This window comes from Tyto alba, unplaced genomic scaffold (assembly GCF_018691265.1).
Source record: "Tyto alba isolate M040663 unplaced genomic scaffold, T.alba_DEE_v4.0 Super-Scaffold_14, whole genome shotgun sequence".
In the NCBI taxonomy this organism is placed as follows: Eukaryota; Metazoa; Chordata; class Aves; order Strigiformes; family Tytonidae; genus Tyto; species Tyto alba.
Genome location: NW_024881276.1, coordinates 13,142,753 through 13,158,694, shown reverse-complemented (window position 1 = coordinate 13,158,694; position 15,942 = coordinate 13,142,753). Strand labels below are relative to the sequence as shown.

The 15,942-nt window shown below is 36.8% G+C and overlaps 1 protein-coding gene across 4 annotated transcripts in view; it reads right to left on the bottom strand.

Moving 5' to 3' along the window:
- The window catches only part of CDKL5 (cyclin dependent kinase like 5), a 133,811-nt gene that overhangs the window by 65,516 nt on the left and 52,353 nt on the right, over nucleotides 1-15,942 (bottom strand). The gene's annotated exons all lie outside the window — the stretch shown is intronic.

The window sequence follows — 15,942 nt, the reverse complement described above, 5'->3', positions numbered from 1 at the left end:
AATTGCTTTTCAGATGTTGGACTCTCTCAATTTATATAATCTAGGGTGATTGGTTATGAAAGACCTACACGCTGAAACACTGGGTGAGATTAATTCCACCCAAGTTACTTGACTTTGCAACCCTTCTGCCTCCATGTTTTATTTTTTCATGCATGCACAAACTTATATGCATACATGTGTTTTTAAGATACATTTCAGAAATAGCGAACAACACTAGTAACTTCAGAGATATTATCTTTGTATCATTATTCTTTAAATTCCATTGCTACATTAATATCATCACAACCCATTGGATTGTTTGTAATACACATGCTGGAAATACAAATAAAGTATTCCCAACTGTGCTACTGAAGTAAGAACAACTCAATTGCCAATGTAACTGTGCAGCGTCGATTCTCACATCCCACAAAGCAATCTGGCATAGCTAGCAGGAAGACCAGAATTTCTGAAGCTCATCCTTCTTCTTTAACCTGCACATTACAGAATAAAGTACGTGTTCTCTGGTGAGTATCTTCATGAAGCTATAAGTATCTCTGCTACAAGCTCTGCATTTCCTTTTCCTGGTATAATTGAAGGTACTACCTGAGATCAATAACGCTTTAAGTAATTTGTAAAGAAGACCTCATCAGAAGTAGCTCCTTTCCTTATGTTAAGCTTCAAAAGAACGTTTCAGATAAGTTCCTTGAGTAAGAGCATAAAGATTAACATGAGGGGTTGTCATAACAAAAATACGGATTTAGAATGCATGTTACATATTGATCTAGAGCTGTATTTCAGTTTCAAGGCACTATAAAGATTCATTTAAATGGAAGTGAAAGAAAAAGTAACGGAGAAGCTTTAGGATTCTTTATGGAGTAAAGGTTTAAAATCTTTTACTTAGTAAAATTTCTCATTAATAACAGTACTATTGTTTCAGACTTGATTAGGATACAAAACATTGAAGATAACTGCAAAAATCCAAAAGCTAAAACCATTCAAGTGAGCTTGGAGTTCTGTTGCAGTACTTGGTCTAAACTAGATGCAGATATGAAAAACAAAGCTTCTTCAGAAGAAGGTTGCCTTCTGTCTTTTGTAAACTGATATAGCAGCAAGCCTTCTGCTGGCACAGAGCATAAACAATAGCTCTAACAGCAGTTTGCTGACTAGCGTTTGTGTTTGTATGTACTAAATCTGACTTGGTTTAATTATAACACGATTCTGTAAGTGAATTTTTTTTTTTTAATTACATTACAATATACGATTATATAGCCAAAGCTCTAGGTGTGATGAGTAATATAAAAGAATGTCAACAAGTCAATCATTAATTACTCTAAATAGAGTTAAAATCTTCATTGAAAAAAAATTAATCCATCTCCTCACACAGGTTTCATTCAGGTAGTACAGTGTGAATAGTCAACTATTGCCACTTCTTCAAAAAAAGAAAAAGGTGGCCTTGCAGAATGTTAATTGTTAACCTACCCTAACTTAAAAATCAAGAGGAAAAAAACCAAACAAATCCATGGACAAGAGATCCCTGGACCTAATTATTCCTTTACTTTTGTATTTACACAGATCTATTCTTTGCAAGAATAAACTATGCCCTTAAAATTTGATTCCTAGCCAGACATCTTCAGAAAAGGCATGTTTTGCCATTGAAAAATCCTGGGAGTTATTGTTTCATGTAGAAATAGAGCTATTGAAATTAAATAGACCCTTCATTTTCTTTTTTTTTTTTTTTTTTTTTTTTTTATATCTCGGAAGTGGTAAAAAATTGCCATCCTTCATGCAAACATGTTTAAGGAAAAAGCCAAAGATGCTTTAGCAATGAGGACAATTTATCAGAAAGTTCCTGAAACATGATCTTCAAAGAGATGAGTGAAAGCTAAGAAAATATAATCACAAGACTTCAGTTGTGAAGTTTTTTATTCTGATTTTTGCTAAAGACTTGTACACTGGTGCTGAATACTTTGATAAAACAACAGAATCATTGACATTTACATTTCACATTCCAGCACAAGTGTTCAGTTCCCATATTTATAAAAATAAAAAGGACCAGCATAGAAGTGTGCTAACTAGTACATGTAAAAATCTGCTAAGAGGCAACAGAAGGAATGGGCTAGTATCAAGTTTCTAAAATTCATCAGAAGTGACCACTCACTGTAACTCATTAACAAATGTGCATGTGTGTATGTGTATACACTTGTGCATGGCTCTGTACATGCACATGTGAAACTGAAAAGATGTTGGTCAAGCAAGAGAAGCTAATCTTCAGTAATATAAATTTAAAGCTATCAATTTCATTGAGAACCATAGTGAATAGAAAGTGAGAAATGCTTCAGACAGGCTGATCTTGCTTGATTTGCTTCTCTAATACTGGCACAATCTGAGGTACCTGGTTTGCAGTCTCTATGTGATTGGGGGAACCTCGATGAAGGGGGCACTACATCCCAGAACTTCTAAATGGAAATACCACTCCATCCTCTGTCATCCCCCTGCCCCCTTTATTTTTTTTTATTTAAACCTTCTAGAGTCCATGGGATAGATGTTGTTTGGCGTCTCTTAAGTCTTCCTAAATGCCACTAGTGAAGTTCTTACTGATTCTCTTTTGTTCCCTAAATAGTTTCAATTCCTTCGCACTACAGCAACATTTATAGCAGTGGAAGCATGAAAGACTTACAAAATTAGAGCAGGTTCAGAGCTCAGGCTGCAATTCTACCAGTTACTACCCTGTATATATTTCTTCACACTGTTCTTCACTAGCTGATGCTTTGGGGGCAGGGGGAAGGTATGCACCACACAGATGAATTTTTCACATAAACAGTCACAGGAAACTTGATACTGTAAAAGCAGCAGCTAGTCAGCTTTAGTCTGCAGATGGCATTGCCTGTAACATATTTCTGTGCATAAACATGGCATTACTCCATCTCTGTTGCAAATGTTAATTGATTTAAAGAAGATAGCTTGCCTCCTGGTCAAGATGTGTACTGTCAAAAGAAGAGGTAGGTGTAACCAGCCAGCCAAGTTTTTCTGGTCCTATAGAATTTCATCTTTCCACACCTCAGAGCATGACTGCACTTATAAATGTCACCTACCTCTGTTATACCTGAAAATCTCACAATTTAAAAAAAAGTCTCTCTGCAGTCAAAAGGAAAACTGATAATGATGGTAACCTTGTTCAGCCAAGACTAAGTCAGAGAAAACAGCTTCACAATTAATTCTCAGCACACTGGCATCTGTGGTAATCTTCTGTTATTAGAACTGTATGTAAAAATATGATTCATAACACACATTTGGGAAGGAGTTCTTCTCACTATTATAAAGACTGTTTGTGGACTGAAAGATTAGGAGATTTAGCAGCACCCAAACTAAGCTTTCTCTATCAAATCATTTTATGGTCAACTGATACTTAATTGGTCAATAGGGCAGCACAATTCTATACTATGAACTGAAAACAGAATAGCAACAAACTTTTCAGAGAATGTACACAATATGCCTTGTTTCTGCTGCAGAAGTACACAACAGACCAGGGTAAGTATGAATAGGATATGGTAGGTGGCATTGAGAGGGTACACACACAAGCATGAGAAGAACTGCACAATGATGTTTCAAGAATGGTTGTTACCGATAACAGAGAAAACTGTTCCCAGGGTGGTGCTCCAAGAGTAAAACTGAGTAAAACATTATGCCAAGCCCAGAAGGTTGCAGCACAGCTGACTCACGAGCCGACCCTGCGTCCTAGCAAGAGGGTGGCAACAAGGTTGAAGCTTTTAACAGATACCAGCCTTTCTCCTGTTAGCCCATCACCGAAACAGATTATAGACATACATTTCAAATGCAGATTCCAAACAAGGAAAAACAGGTAAGACTCGTGGAAGCTGAAGTAAGCAAGTCTGAGGCAAAGGACTATCCCGTAACAACTGACAACTTCTAAACATAAAATATATACAAAAGATGCAAGAACTAGTTTGTCATCACCAGCAAGAGAACACCAGAGATGTAGTAGGGACTTGACAGCTTCTTACCCTTGTCTCCCATCCTGCACACTGGAGATACTGCCCAAATCAGAGATACTGCCCAAATCAGATACCGCCCACGTGGGCACACACACACCCACCTCTTTATACTTCTAAGAGTGCGGGTGTAAGGGTATAAATGAATGAAATAATGAACGTAAGGGTGTCAAGTACAATCATTCCACTTCAAGATCCTGCAAATATTCACCTCCCCCCTCCATAAGATTTACACTGAATTTTGCTATACTAATCTTTCTATGCTACAGTACTCTACAGAAATCAGTATTCACATGGAAGAAGAAATAGAAGATGATTTACCAAAGTTTTTACGGAACAAGCAACTATAAACTTGCGAGTAAAGTTGGTATCTGTTTCCGACAGTTACCTCTGCTCTTCAGAAACAAATCCTCACTTTGCTACACATCTGGAAAGATGAAAATAGAATACCATAAAGTAGGTGATTTTTCATAATGGGCAAAGTTAATCCATTATGTTGTAAGGTGTTAGGATTTAAAAGGGACTTCAATGAAGACTGGTCTAATTTAGCAATCTAAGCTAAAATAATTCAGGAATAATAAAAATGCAAATACTTCATAAATCTAGGTGGTGTTTGGGTTTTCCTATTAAACTAGAAGAAGCTAGCATGCAATTACACATTCTTTATCAAAAACAAGCACCAGACTCCTTGAGCTTTATTGTTCAGGTGCAGGTAAATACAGCAAAACAGAAGTATGTGTTCTGGAGAATTTCAGAATAGTAATACATGTATGAGGGACAGATAGCATAAAGAATGTTTCCAGTTCTGTGCAAACTTGTGACAACTGCTATCAGTTGAAGAAAAGACTGAGTGAGCACTATGCAGTCTTAACAAAACAGCCTCTGTTCTACAGAGCTCAGTCTGGCCTCCCACTGTATCCAAAATTTCTTGATCACCATAGTCTGATGCCAGGCTTGTCTAGTCCCTCAGGCTTTTAGCCGAGATCAAACATCACATACGGTAAGTGCAATTATTAAGTTCTTTGCATGAAGTTTTACACAGTTGTACAGAATTCAAACAGCTGTTATGTTATAAATGGAAACTACTTGCCTTTTTTCCTCATTTATTGTTATCCAGGCTTTAAATGAGACATAAATACCACTACAATTGAAAAGAAGTTACATATTCCAGGAATTTTTATTCAAAAAGAATAGGAAGTTTTCCATATTTTTAGGAGGGCGTTCTACCAATTAGGACTTACACGACTTACACAGAACTGAGTAATCGTAGAAAATTAAACTACTTTGACCAGTACATTCAGAAGGACAGCCTACTATTTAAAAACACACTGTAATCCTTACTGATGAAAAAATACATAGGAAAGATTTCACTGTTATTGTCAATGTTTTACCTACACTGTCAAATGTTCCTTTTCCAGGACTCCTGACTTGAAAAAAAAGACTTTAAATTCACAAAAACAATTAAGAAAATAAGTTAATGTAATTGGTATATTCAAGACACTTCCATGTAGTAACACTTTATATCAACTTGGCTTCTACAAATAATTTCGAAAGCCAATTAGATGATCCAGATCCAGTTTTACCGTGGTACATTTAATAATCTACATTAATGATCTTCTTAAGCACTGAACCGTGCTCTATGTTACTGGCCTTTATTTAAATACATGGAGCATCCAGAGATCAGTGATTAAACTAGTGCTCTTAGAGCCGCTTACATGATCTACAAAGTTTAAGAAGTCCACGAGAATCCCTTGCAGGAAAACAATTAGCCTAAAATTTAGAAATACAATTTCCTTTGCATCAATTATGCTACACAGTAATTTGCAATTTGATGGCAAGACTAGACTGTAATCTAATATTCAAGCAGGTTCATACTACTACAGATGTAGTCCTACAATTAGCCATATGTTGTTCCTTCTCCTGTATATTAATTTGCATTAACTATAAATTCCCTAGCCTGCACCATTACTTTCTGAATGATCCAAGACCCTATATCAGGTCTCAAACCCTCATCTATTTCAATTTCTTCTGTTGATGCTTCTAAGAAATACTGTAGTCACGTTCTTTAACTTTCAGCATAACATTTTCAACTTTTTGCAAGAAAGAATAATTTGTATAGATAGTCTTGCTTGGTGTACTTATCACATCTATGCTTAAAAATAAGATTTCATTTACAAGTGCATTAGAATGAGATAGAGCAGTACAAGCTCTTTGCAATTAAGAGACATTATGGGCAGCCACAGAACACACAGCAGCAGGTCTGAATATGATTCCTGTATTATTACAAGTATAATGATATATAATCCATTTGCAGATGGGAGTATGCAGCAACTAAGGAGCATGTTTATTTACTGGCAATCTTCCAAGGAAAAGTGTTCTTTGCTGCATAAGCAGTAACATTTCACTTAGTCAAACCAGTACCCATAGCAGGAATCTGTGCAACATAGTATGTTAAAGACTATCAGAGACACACACAATTTCTTTAAGAAACAAAAAGTACAACAGACCTCTGGTTAATCTAGAGCCATTAGCATGACAAACTGGAAGAAGGTGTTTCACTAAAAGAAATACTGATCTGAGATATCCTGACTTTAACGAATTACTTATCTTTGACTTAATTTAAATTGAGAGCCATCAGTAACACGTCACATATCCTTCCCAAATTAGATGAACCACTCTTGTTATTTTTAACTCAGGCTTCTATGCCTCCTTCAGTTACCTGCATTACTGGAGTGTAAGGATGATCACCTGTTTCTCTCCCTCCCCCTTCTCACTTTGAAGATCTTCTGCAGCATCAGGTCTCTCTGCATCCCAGCTTTGTGCTGCATGAAATTCCATTACCCAAACGTTATAACAGCCAAGCCACCTTAAGCCATCCTAATTTGGTGGCACTGAAACTAACACCCTGTACTGCTAACTGTAACTAACTGTACTGCTTTAAATTCAACACACCTGCAAAATAAAAAAAATATCTTAGCATCCCCTTCCACAGCAAGTTAGTTTCTCCCCTCTGAAAGCTCTCTCTCATCTTCACCATGCACCTTCCATTTCTAAGTTAGCTTTTGGGGAGAAAGGAGGGAGGGAAGGCCAATTTTGAATACTGAATACTTGCCCACATCTAAGCAGGGTTTGTAACATGACAAGTACAAAGAAAGAGGTAAGGGAATGGAGTATCCTACAAGGGACCTTTCATACAGCAATATGGATTGTCACGAAAGACTCAAAGGGAAACAACATGACTGCAGACATCAAAAGAGCACCATTCCATTGACATGGCTACAGACAGGCTCACCATGTGAATAATGAAAACCATTAAATTTAATGCATTTATTTTCATGCCTAGTTTGTACAACCTGGTCAGGTCCTCTTAAAGAAATCATTGTATATGACTGAAAAGCACAGCAAACGTTCATAGAAAACCAAATTTTAAAATCCTTGAAGTAGGGCATGCCTTAGCAACCTATAGCAGAATTAACAGACAGAAGAAAACATAATGCAACAAAAGCAATTGAAAGAAGACCTGGGACTACCTTATTTTATCCTCTCATCCTATATAGCCTTAAAAGTGCGAAACCCAAATGTTTACTTCAGTTAATCCAAGGACTCAGACTTCTAGGAAACTGGGACAATACCAGAGATCTAATTTTTTTTTTCCACTGGGTAAATGATTTCAGAGTTGGATAGCTTCCTCAAAATCAAAGCTTTAATGGTTTTTATTAAGAGAAACCTTATGAAATAACTGTCTTGGAAAAAAAAATTTGCAGAGAGACACTTGGGCATAAAACTTTAAGGAAAAGAAGTAAAAGGCAGCAATCTTGTGATACAGAGACACATTATAGCCCACCATGGGGGCGGGAGGGGAAGAGACACCAAACAACCAGCTGTCTTCTCAACCTTTGAGATCTCAGCAACATAGTTTCTACCCTCCATTCTGCACAACTCTCTGATCTTTGGAGCAGTAACAGTACACCTATGAATCTTCCACTTCAATATAAATCAGGACTTCATTGACATCAGTGACATTTAAAACATATTAATATAATGCTAATTTTATTGTCTGTCTCCTCTGCCACAGGGAACTGTGAGGACCGTGGAAGGGGCTCAGATTCAGGTATAGACAAATACCACAATCCACCAATGAAAAATTAAAGCTTCAGAAACTTTCAATACCACATTAGCACTTACCCTGCATAGCGAGCAGTTATAGGTGTTCACTGTATGTCATTTATATATACGTATAGGAAAGCGATCACTGAAGTGAATTAGCTCTAATCAAGCTCGCCTGTCACCGCTGCACTCAAGGGAATGCAATGGAAGCAGAGTATAGCAGCCTATGAAAGAAATACTATATACCTAATATTACAAACCAGAATTCTGTAAGGAATTCAAAAGGTTATTCATTGTCTAATAGCGAAGTTGAAGCAAATGGTTATTAAAGAGTTAATATGATTTGCAGCACTACACCTTGCCTAATAGCTCTATTTCCTCTCATAATACTCAAGACAGATCTCAGCTCTGACTAGTGCAAACATTTACTATTGGCACACTCTATTTACTTCAGAAGCTCAGTACAGGTCTCGTTCACATATGTATTTCACACAAGTTTTGGCACAAAAACACATCAGTGATTTGGTGTTTTAGCCTGAGGAACAACAGCGTTAATTGCAATAATCCTCTATAGGTAAGCTGCCATTGCTGAAGGAAAATGGTACGCTACACAAAGATTTGCCCTCAGGCATGATTAAAAACAAAAATCTTGTCACAGAGCCAAAACACATTTGATTAGTAGAGAAAATTAGCAATGCTGCTTTTAAGTACATACCAAAATCAAATAAAAAGATTAGCAAAAATTTGAGGATGTAACCAAATAGAGGCAGCAATGAGATAGCAATAGTAACAATGAGAGTATGTGACATCTGAAACATAAGTCAGTAGGATTTGTCATTACTTTTTACCTGGTTTTAGGTGAAGGATAATTATATGTAAATTGATGGCATATACAAAAAAATGCATAAGAACGGAATACTTTACACAGTATACAGAAACATCAGTTAATACTTTAAACAGTATGCACAGGCAAGTAGAAGACTTAAAGAACAGATGGCTTTAGGCACAGGATAAGGTAATAAAAAATACACTGCTGGCATAATCTATGCTAGAATATTCTGGTGATAATGACTTTCCAGGGGCGCTGTACCAATTAGAGACTGTGAATACTGTGGGGAGTATCACAACATGCCTGCCCTGTTCTTAATCTATTGTTTAGCTCTAACAAAGTAACTTTTAAGATATTGCGCCAGCTGAACTCATCTGACTCAAAATGACCATTCTTGTGCTTATCAGGGTAGTAGATTGGAAAAAAATCTATGCACTACTCAGCTTTCAGCTTTACTCTGAAATGATAAAACCGAGTGCTCAAAATGTTCCCAACATAATTTAAATTTTACTGGGAGATTCTAATTTTGAAAGTCAGTTGTATATGAAGAAATATAAATATTTAAATTATGCTTTGCCTGGATCAAATCACTTGCCACGTGACGCTAAATGCTTTGCATTATTATTTTCTATAGCTTACCACTGCAGTCTGTTTTCCATAACTTTTAACAGCAGTACTTTCATATTTACCTTCAGATCAGGCATTAAAATGTTGAATAGCAATATTGTACCTTGTATCTATCGCTGTCAAAAGCAAACAGAAATACTTTTCCTTAACTCACAGTATTACAAAAAGTTTAGTGAAATACCAAGAACCAGAAACTTCTGAATCAGCACAGATAGTATTCTGAGGTTCAAATACCAGACAGTGCTAATTTTTTCTCTAGCTGAATACTCAAAATTTGAAATCAGTTCATACTATCTCCATCACATGAAAGACTAACTTTGAGGGGAAAAAACGCAGACAGCAAGCTATGCTCATTTTGGGAACTCAGATTTTTCATTTACTCATCATTTCATTTCTCAGTCATCCGAACAGGAACTACTGTCAAATCAGTCAAATCCAAATTGAAAGAAAAAAGAGTTGTATTCATTTCAGTACAAAAGATAATACCAGAAAAAAGTTGAAGATAAATTACAATGAAGACTGTATTCTTCAGTCCAAGCAGTTGGCTTAACACATGCTGGAGAGCTAAGGAACCTTGCAAGCCATATGTAAAGCAATAATGTCAGAAAACACAACACAATGAAGATAAGCACAACTTGTACAAACAAGTACCTTTTGACACTAAAGAGAAACTCATCAACGTAAAAAAATGCTTAGCAGATTTCCAGTAAGAAGTAAGACAATGTTAATAACATCAGCAGATATATGACTTAGAAAAGGGATTCTTACATCTACCAGGCAAATTCAGATCTCAGTTTTTATAACAACATCAAAAGACACCCCAAATTTTCTAGGAATGTGAAGCTCATATTCCCTCTGTGAAGCAGCATGACCAGGACCCAGGTGCTTGTACCAAATGCAAGCATCATGGGAAACAAACAGGAGAAACTAGGAGTGAGTGCACAGTTATAGAAATATGCTTTGTCTGAACTGCCGATCATCCTAGATGATGAAATCACTCATGAAGATTATAGAAAATGTGGTGGAATAGCTTGCATGACCAGAGTACTGCCACAAAAGGACTGAGGATGTTTTGAGAAGGATGAGCTAAGAAGGCAACGAGATTCTTACAAAGGAGAGGGAGGCTTGAATGCATGGACATTTGCTTTGAATTAATTAAGAAGTCACAAGTTTTTACATGAGGGTTAGAAGACAGAACAACACAGGTGACATTAGGGTGGACATCTGCTTCAAAGCACCTGATCAAGACAGCAAAACAGATAAAGGCTTCTTATGGGAAGCCTTACAGTAAAATCCAGTTCTCACAGAGGACTTCTAGCTCTCCAACATCTACCACAAAGGTGGAGATCTGCATGCATGGTGGAGACAGATTTTTGGAAGATGCAGAAGGCAATTTCTTGACACAACGGACCAATGAAGCAGTAGGAATGTGAAGATTGATGATAACCTAAAAGGCAGTGATAAAGTGTAGTCACCCTGACCAGAAGACCACTGTAGCTGGAGGAGTTGGTGATGCAAATCAGAGTTCACCTGGGGGGGCCCAGGCCTCTGCCACACAAACCCCTTGGCCACAAGACCCACTCAGCCAGCTCATGGTGAGAGAGGAGCCGGCAGGCAGCTCTCACTCACCACCCGCAGTTACATCACCTGTGTGGCCTTGCCTTTAATCTAAAAGCACAGCAAAAAGTTTGCACATGAACACCCAATCTATTTGACAGTAGAAATGATTAATAGAGTTTTCTTGTAAGAAAATCCTGTAATAGCTTGGAGAATGAAAATGGGGTAACCCCTTCTTACAGACATGGTCTGCACAGTCTGCTGCACCCCGATCAGAGGCCCATCTGAAGCTGCACAACTCAAGGTTCCCAGCATCTAAAGGGATATAAGATTACCTGTACCATTTTTACTTTATTAAAGCTAACTCTATAAAAAAATATCACTCTAAATGACATTTTGCAGAGTCTGAGTGCCTTTCTTACTGGGATTACAACAAACTAGCATCTCTTGATGCAAAGCACCATGATATAGTAGAATTTAAGATTCTGAAAGTCTTAAGAAAGAAGGGTGGAAAGGAGGGAATTACAACCCTGGACCTTCAATACTTCAATAGAACAGATTTCCCCTTGTTCAAGGATCTGCCCTAAAGGGTAAAGGGGTCTAGGTTGTTCTACAAGGATGACTTCCTCAAAGCACAGGTATGGCCCACTTAAATATGCAGAAAGCTTGGAAAAGTTTGAGATGTCCAGTGTTGGTAAATGAGGAATTCCTGACTGAGCTCAAACACAAACAAATAGTGTGAAGAGTGCAGAAGTGGAGATGGGCTACCTAGAGGAACAGAAAAACATTGGTTTCGGAGGAAAAACTAAGGAAGCTGTGACCTTGCCAGTCAACAGGGGATCTAGTGATAAAAGACATGAAAAAGGCTGAGATACTCAAATGAAATCTGATGATTCTGTTACATACACATATCCATTATATTTTCTAATGAGTAAACAATACCTTTAAGAGGTCAGTAAGTATTTCTTCCAGATATTCTGAGACACACACACAACTTACCAGAAGACAATGTAGGAGTATTACTAAAGGCTCAAACAAGACAAAATTAAATACCAGGCTAAGAGAATATTGTCTGGAAGTATTAAACCTATTAAAAAAGGTTATTCTTCGCTATTCTTCAATGCACTGAAGTGGCCAAATAATTCTGTAAACTAACATTTCTTTTTGTTTGTTTTTAATAAGGAAATTCAGTGGCTTTTATTTTAACAAAAAAGGTCTAAAAATATCTCATACTATAAATAACAACAAAAACTAGACACACTTCTAAAATAAAAGACCAGAAGCAGCATCTTATTAGGCAGGAGATGTTGTGCATATAAGAACAAATGGCATTAAATTTCTAAATCATTAAACTGTATTCCCTTAGGCTCCAAGGATTCTGATAACACAAAGCACATAAGCAAAAGAAAGGATAAGTCTAGGAGAATTCATAACTTTCTACTGTGCTTTTAGCAAATTTGCATCACCACACACACTTTCCTGCACACCTAGCTATCCTAAAGACCCCCATAAATTTATCCATACAGATACATGGATATAGGCATCTTCCCTTTCACATATTTTCAGTGTTTTTTCCTGCGAGTTTCTGCCAGCTCCCCACACCAGTAGGTCTAAAAGAAGAAAATCATCAGCTGCCACACTTCCTTATTTATAAAATTATCATCTTTAGGTGTCTAGGTGTTTCATGCTCATTTCCTAAGATTGAGTCTATTCCTTATTTACCAGATAATAATGAAATCCTGCTCTAAAGAAAAAAATGACCTTATTTTTTACGGACTTGCATCTCCATCCTTCTCAAACATTCAACTGAATATTGATAAAACCCTGGTTAGATACAGCAAACCACTACGCATGCTCTGCAGATGGGAACTAAAGCCAGGGTTGGAATTACTGCTTTCAAAGCATTAGTGGAACAACTATGGCTTGGCTGCCTGCTAGTATGAATCCTCCTTCTTCTCCAGCTTGACCCTCGGGTGAGTTCTGCCTCATTCTAATGAATGAACCCCTGTTCCAGTGTCTTCATCTTGTCTACCTAGACACAGCCTCCACTTATCTCAGTCATCCAACGATGTATTCACCTCATTTCTACAAAGTCCTCCTACTTGAAGCTACAATTTTCAATGCCTCTGTTATATACATAATTTATTGTCTCACAGTATATCAATACATTCCCTTTTCATACTGACTTTCAGCTTAATTTTTAACTCTAGGCTTCTTTCTTCAGTGTGCCTGTCTTTGGACACCTATGGTTTTTCCACAGCAGACTCCTATAATTTTATTCATTTCAATTCACAATATTGTTCTATTAGCTTTGTATCTGATGTTAGAGTCATCCTAACACTTGTGCCTAAGTCCCTATTAGCAAAGGATAACTTTGCATGAAGCTGCAAGCCCACGTTGCAAAGTGAAGGGGATAGTGGTTTTATTTAAAGGGCAAATATTTGACAAGTCATAAACATCAGCAAAGATTTTTTTTCTCAGCCATGATCTCTGGCACTGCTGAACCGTTCAAGTGGCTTTTCTTCTCAGAAAACATAGCTGAGATCCAGTAAATAAGCCAAGACAGTCTATTTTAATAGTTTGTTAATTGAAAATACTGGAAATACATTTTATAACAGAAATGCACTCCAGCATATTTCCTTATGTAAAGTTCTCTCATTAAAAGAAAAAAAGGAAAAAACTTTTCAGAACACCAAATCTGCTTTATCTCAACATTATTTGTATTAGCTTCACATCAGGGTAAAACAAACAAACAAACAAACAACAGATAAACAAGTAATTTTTATGCACAAACCACAATTAGCAATAAAGTATTTGTGACAAAAGCATGCTGTATAATAATGTAAACAGAGTCATACACAGTCATTCTAGAGGAGCTACTTTAGCTTTTCTGATAATGGTCCCTTAACAAAGAAAAAGCATATATAATAATGACAAGATATTTGTTTCTTATGCCATTCTCTCCAATTTAAATCCATATGTGCATGCCAATGAAAGACACGTGGCAAAAAGCTACATATTCAGTGTGCACTAGCGGATTAAACATTGAAAAATTGTTGCAATTAAGAGCTAGCTCCTCAATTCACACAGAATTTTCCCTCTCACCAATACAATGGATACACATTGATTTACAATAGCTGAGAATGTGATCCTGGCATATTACCACTATTCATAAAGATGAATATAAGTACTTCTACAGTCAAATTCTTAGACATAATTGCTAGCTTTGCACAAAAAGAAAAGCACTACATGCTGAGGGAACTTGACCACGGATGACCTGGTATACACCATACATACACTAAAAATACTACAACATTCTCTAGTTTTGATACTGTTTCTGAACTTCTTATGTGGCGCTGCGTAGACTTACTGTGTAATGCACTCAAAGTTCAACTGTGCTACCTGCAGACAGATCATGTGGAAAAACTTCTTGCTTTCTTCATCCATACTAAAAACAGTATGCCCATCTGCAGCCAAACAGTAAACTAACCCACATCCTTGCATTTCCTGGTAATTCTGTTAAGACTTAATGAAAGTGAATTAAATCTTTGTTTTCCTATACAAGTAGGAAAGTCGTATTAAAAAACGTTGTTTAATACAACAAAATCATAATAAAAAGTTCTCGATCAAGAAGAGCAACTACATATACCATCCTGCAATACGTTTCTTTCTTCCTCTGTATACAAGTAACTTCTCTTAATGCACAATCTTTGTTATCATGGTTTGGTAGAAATTCCTATTGTGAGACAATCAGTGACTGGTTTTAGGCCTCTCCTAAAACCCACCGCTTTAGTTTATGGCATCTTTGATAACACAGAAAAGAGAAGGTTCTTCCCTTTTATTCCTCCCTTCCCTTTTCCATTACAATGGTGTTTCTCTACAACTTCAGTTCTATCATGTTCATTCTAGTCAATGATTAATATCAGAGCCTTAAAATTTCTGTCTAGAATTTGGATCTTTTCTGTCATATGGTAAATGAAAATCTGAAGAAAACAGGCAGCATCTTTTCACATCTTCAAGCTCCAAATCATACTGTCCCTCCAACTCTCTTCCTTTATAATGACTTTTCTTGCATATTTAAAAGGAATAAGCAAAACAAAAAAAACCTAAATCCATCAAAAATGTAGAAAGTAAATAATTATATTTATTATGATGCCTATAATTAAACATGAACTAAACTCCTGGGGCAATTATCAAATGTTTTCTTAATAAACTTTGTATATCTAAGGCAACAAGCAGGACATGGCTGCTCTGAACGTGTGCAGTACCTTGCAAAAGGGCTGGGGACAGGTGTGTCTCAACATATTTTACCAAGGCGTAAAAGGAAAAAGTTAAGACGACAAACAGGCAGTCATCTGCTCTTAGAGGTTAGGTGCAGCTTTATTTAAGTAAGTGAGGATCGTAAATCAGTAAGCTTACAATAGCAATATAGCTTGCCTTTTCTTCAGATCTCCAAATACTGGAAACCCTAGGTCTTAGTAAACCCACTTGGCTAGAACCCTTAATAAATACCACTTTGTTTCAACTTTCAATATAGTTGTTTTGATTAAGTTTGAAGCTGCAGAAAGAAAATGGTGTGACTACCTACAAATTTAGATCCTCACAAACAATTCAGTGTCCTTAGACAGGCTGTAGGAAAAATCACCTCCCTCTGCTAAAAGAAAGCCATTCCTTTCCAGTCAGCTGGTGTACTGTAAGATATTCTTACAGAAACTTTCTTACTACAGTTTGACTGTCCAACAGCTGCAGAAATTCCATGTGGATCCCACTCTTCCTCCCCCTGTTCCCTCACCCCCTCCAGTAAGGGCTTACACGGAAGTATTTGGCAATTGA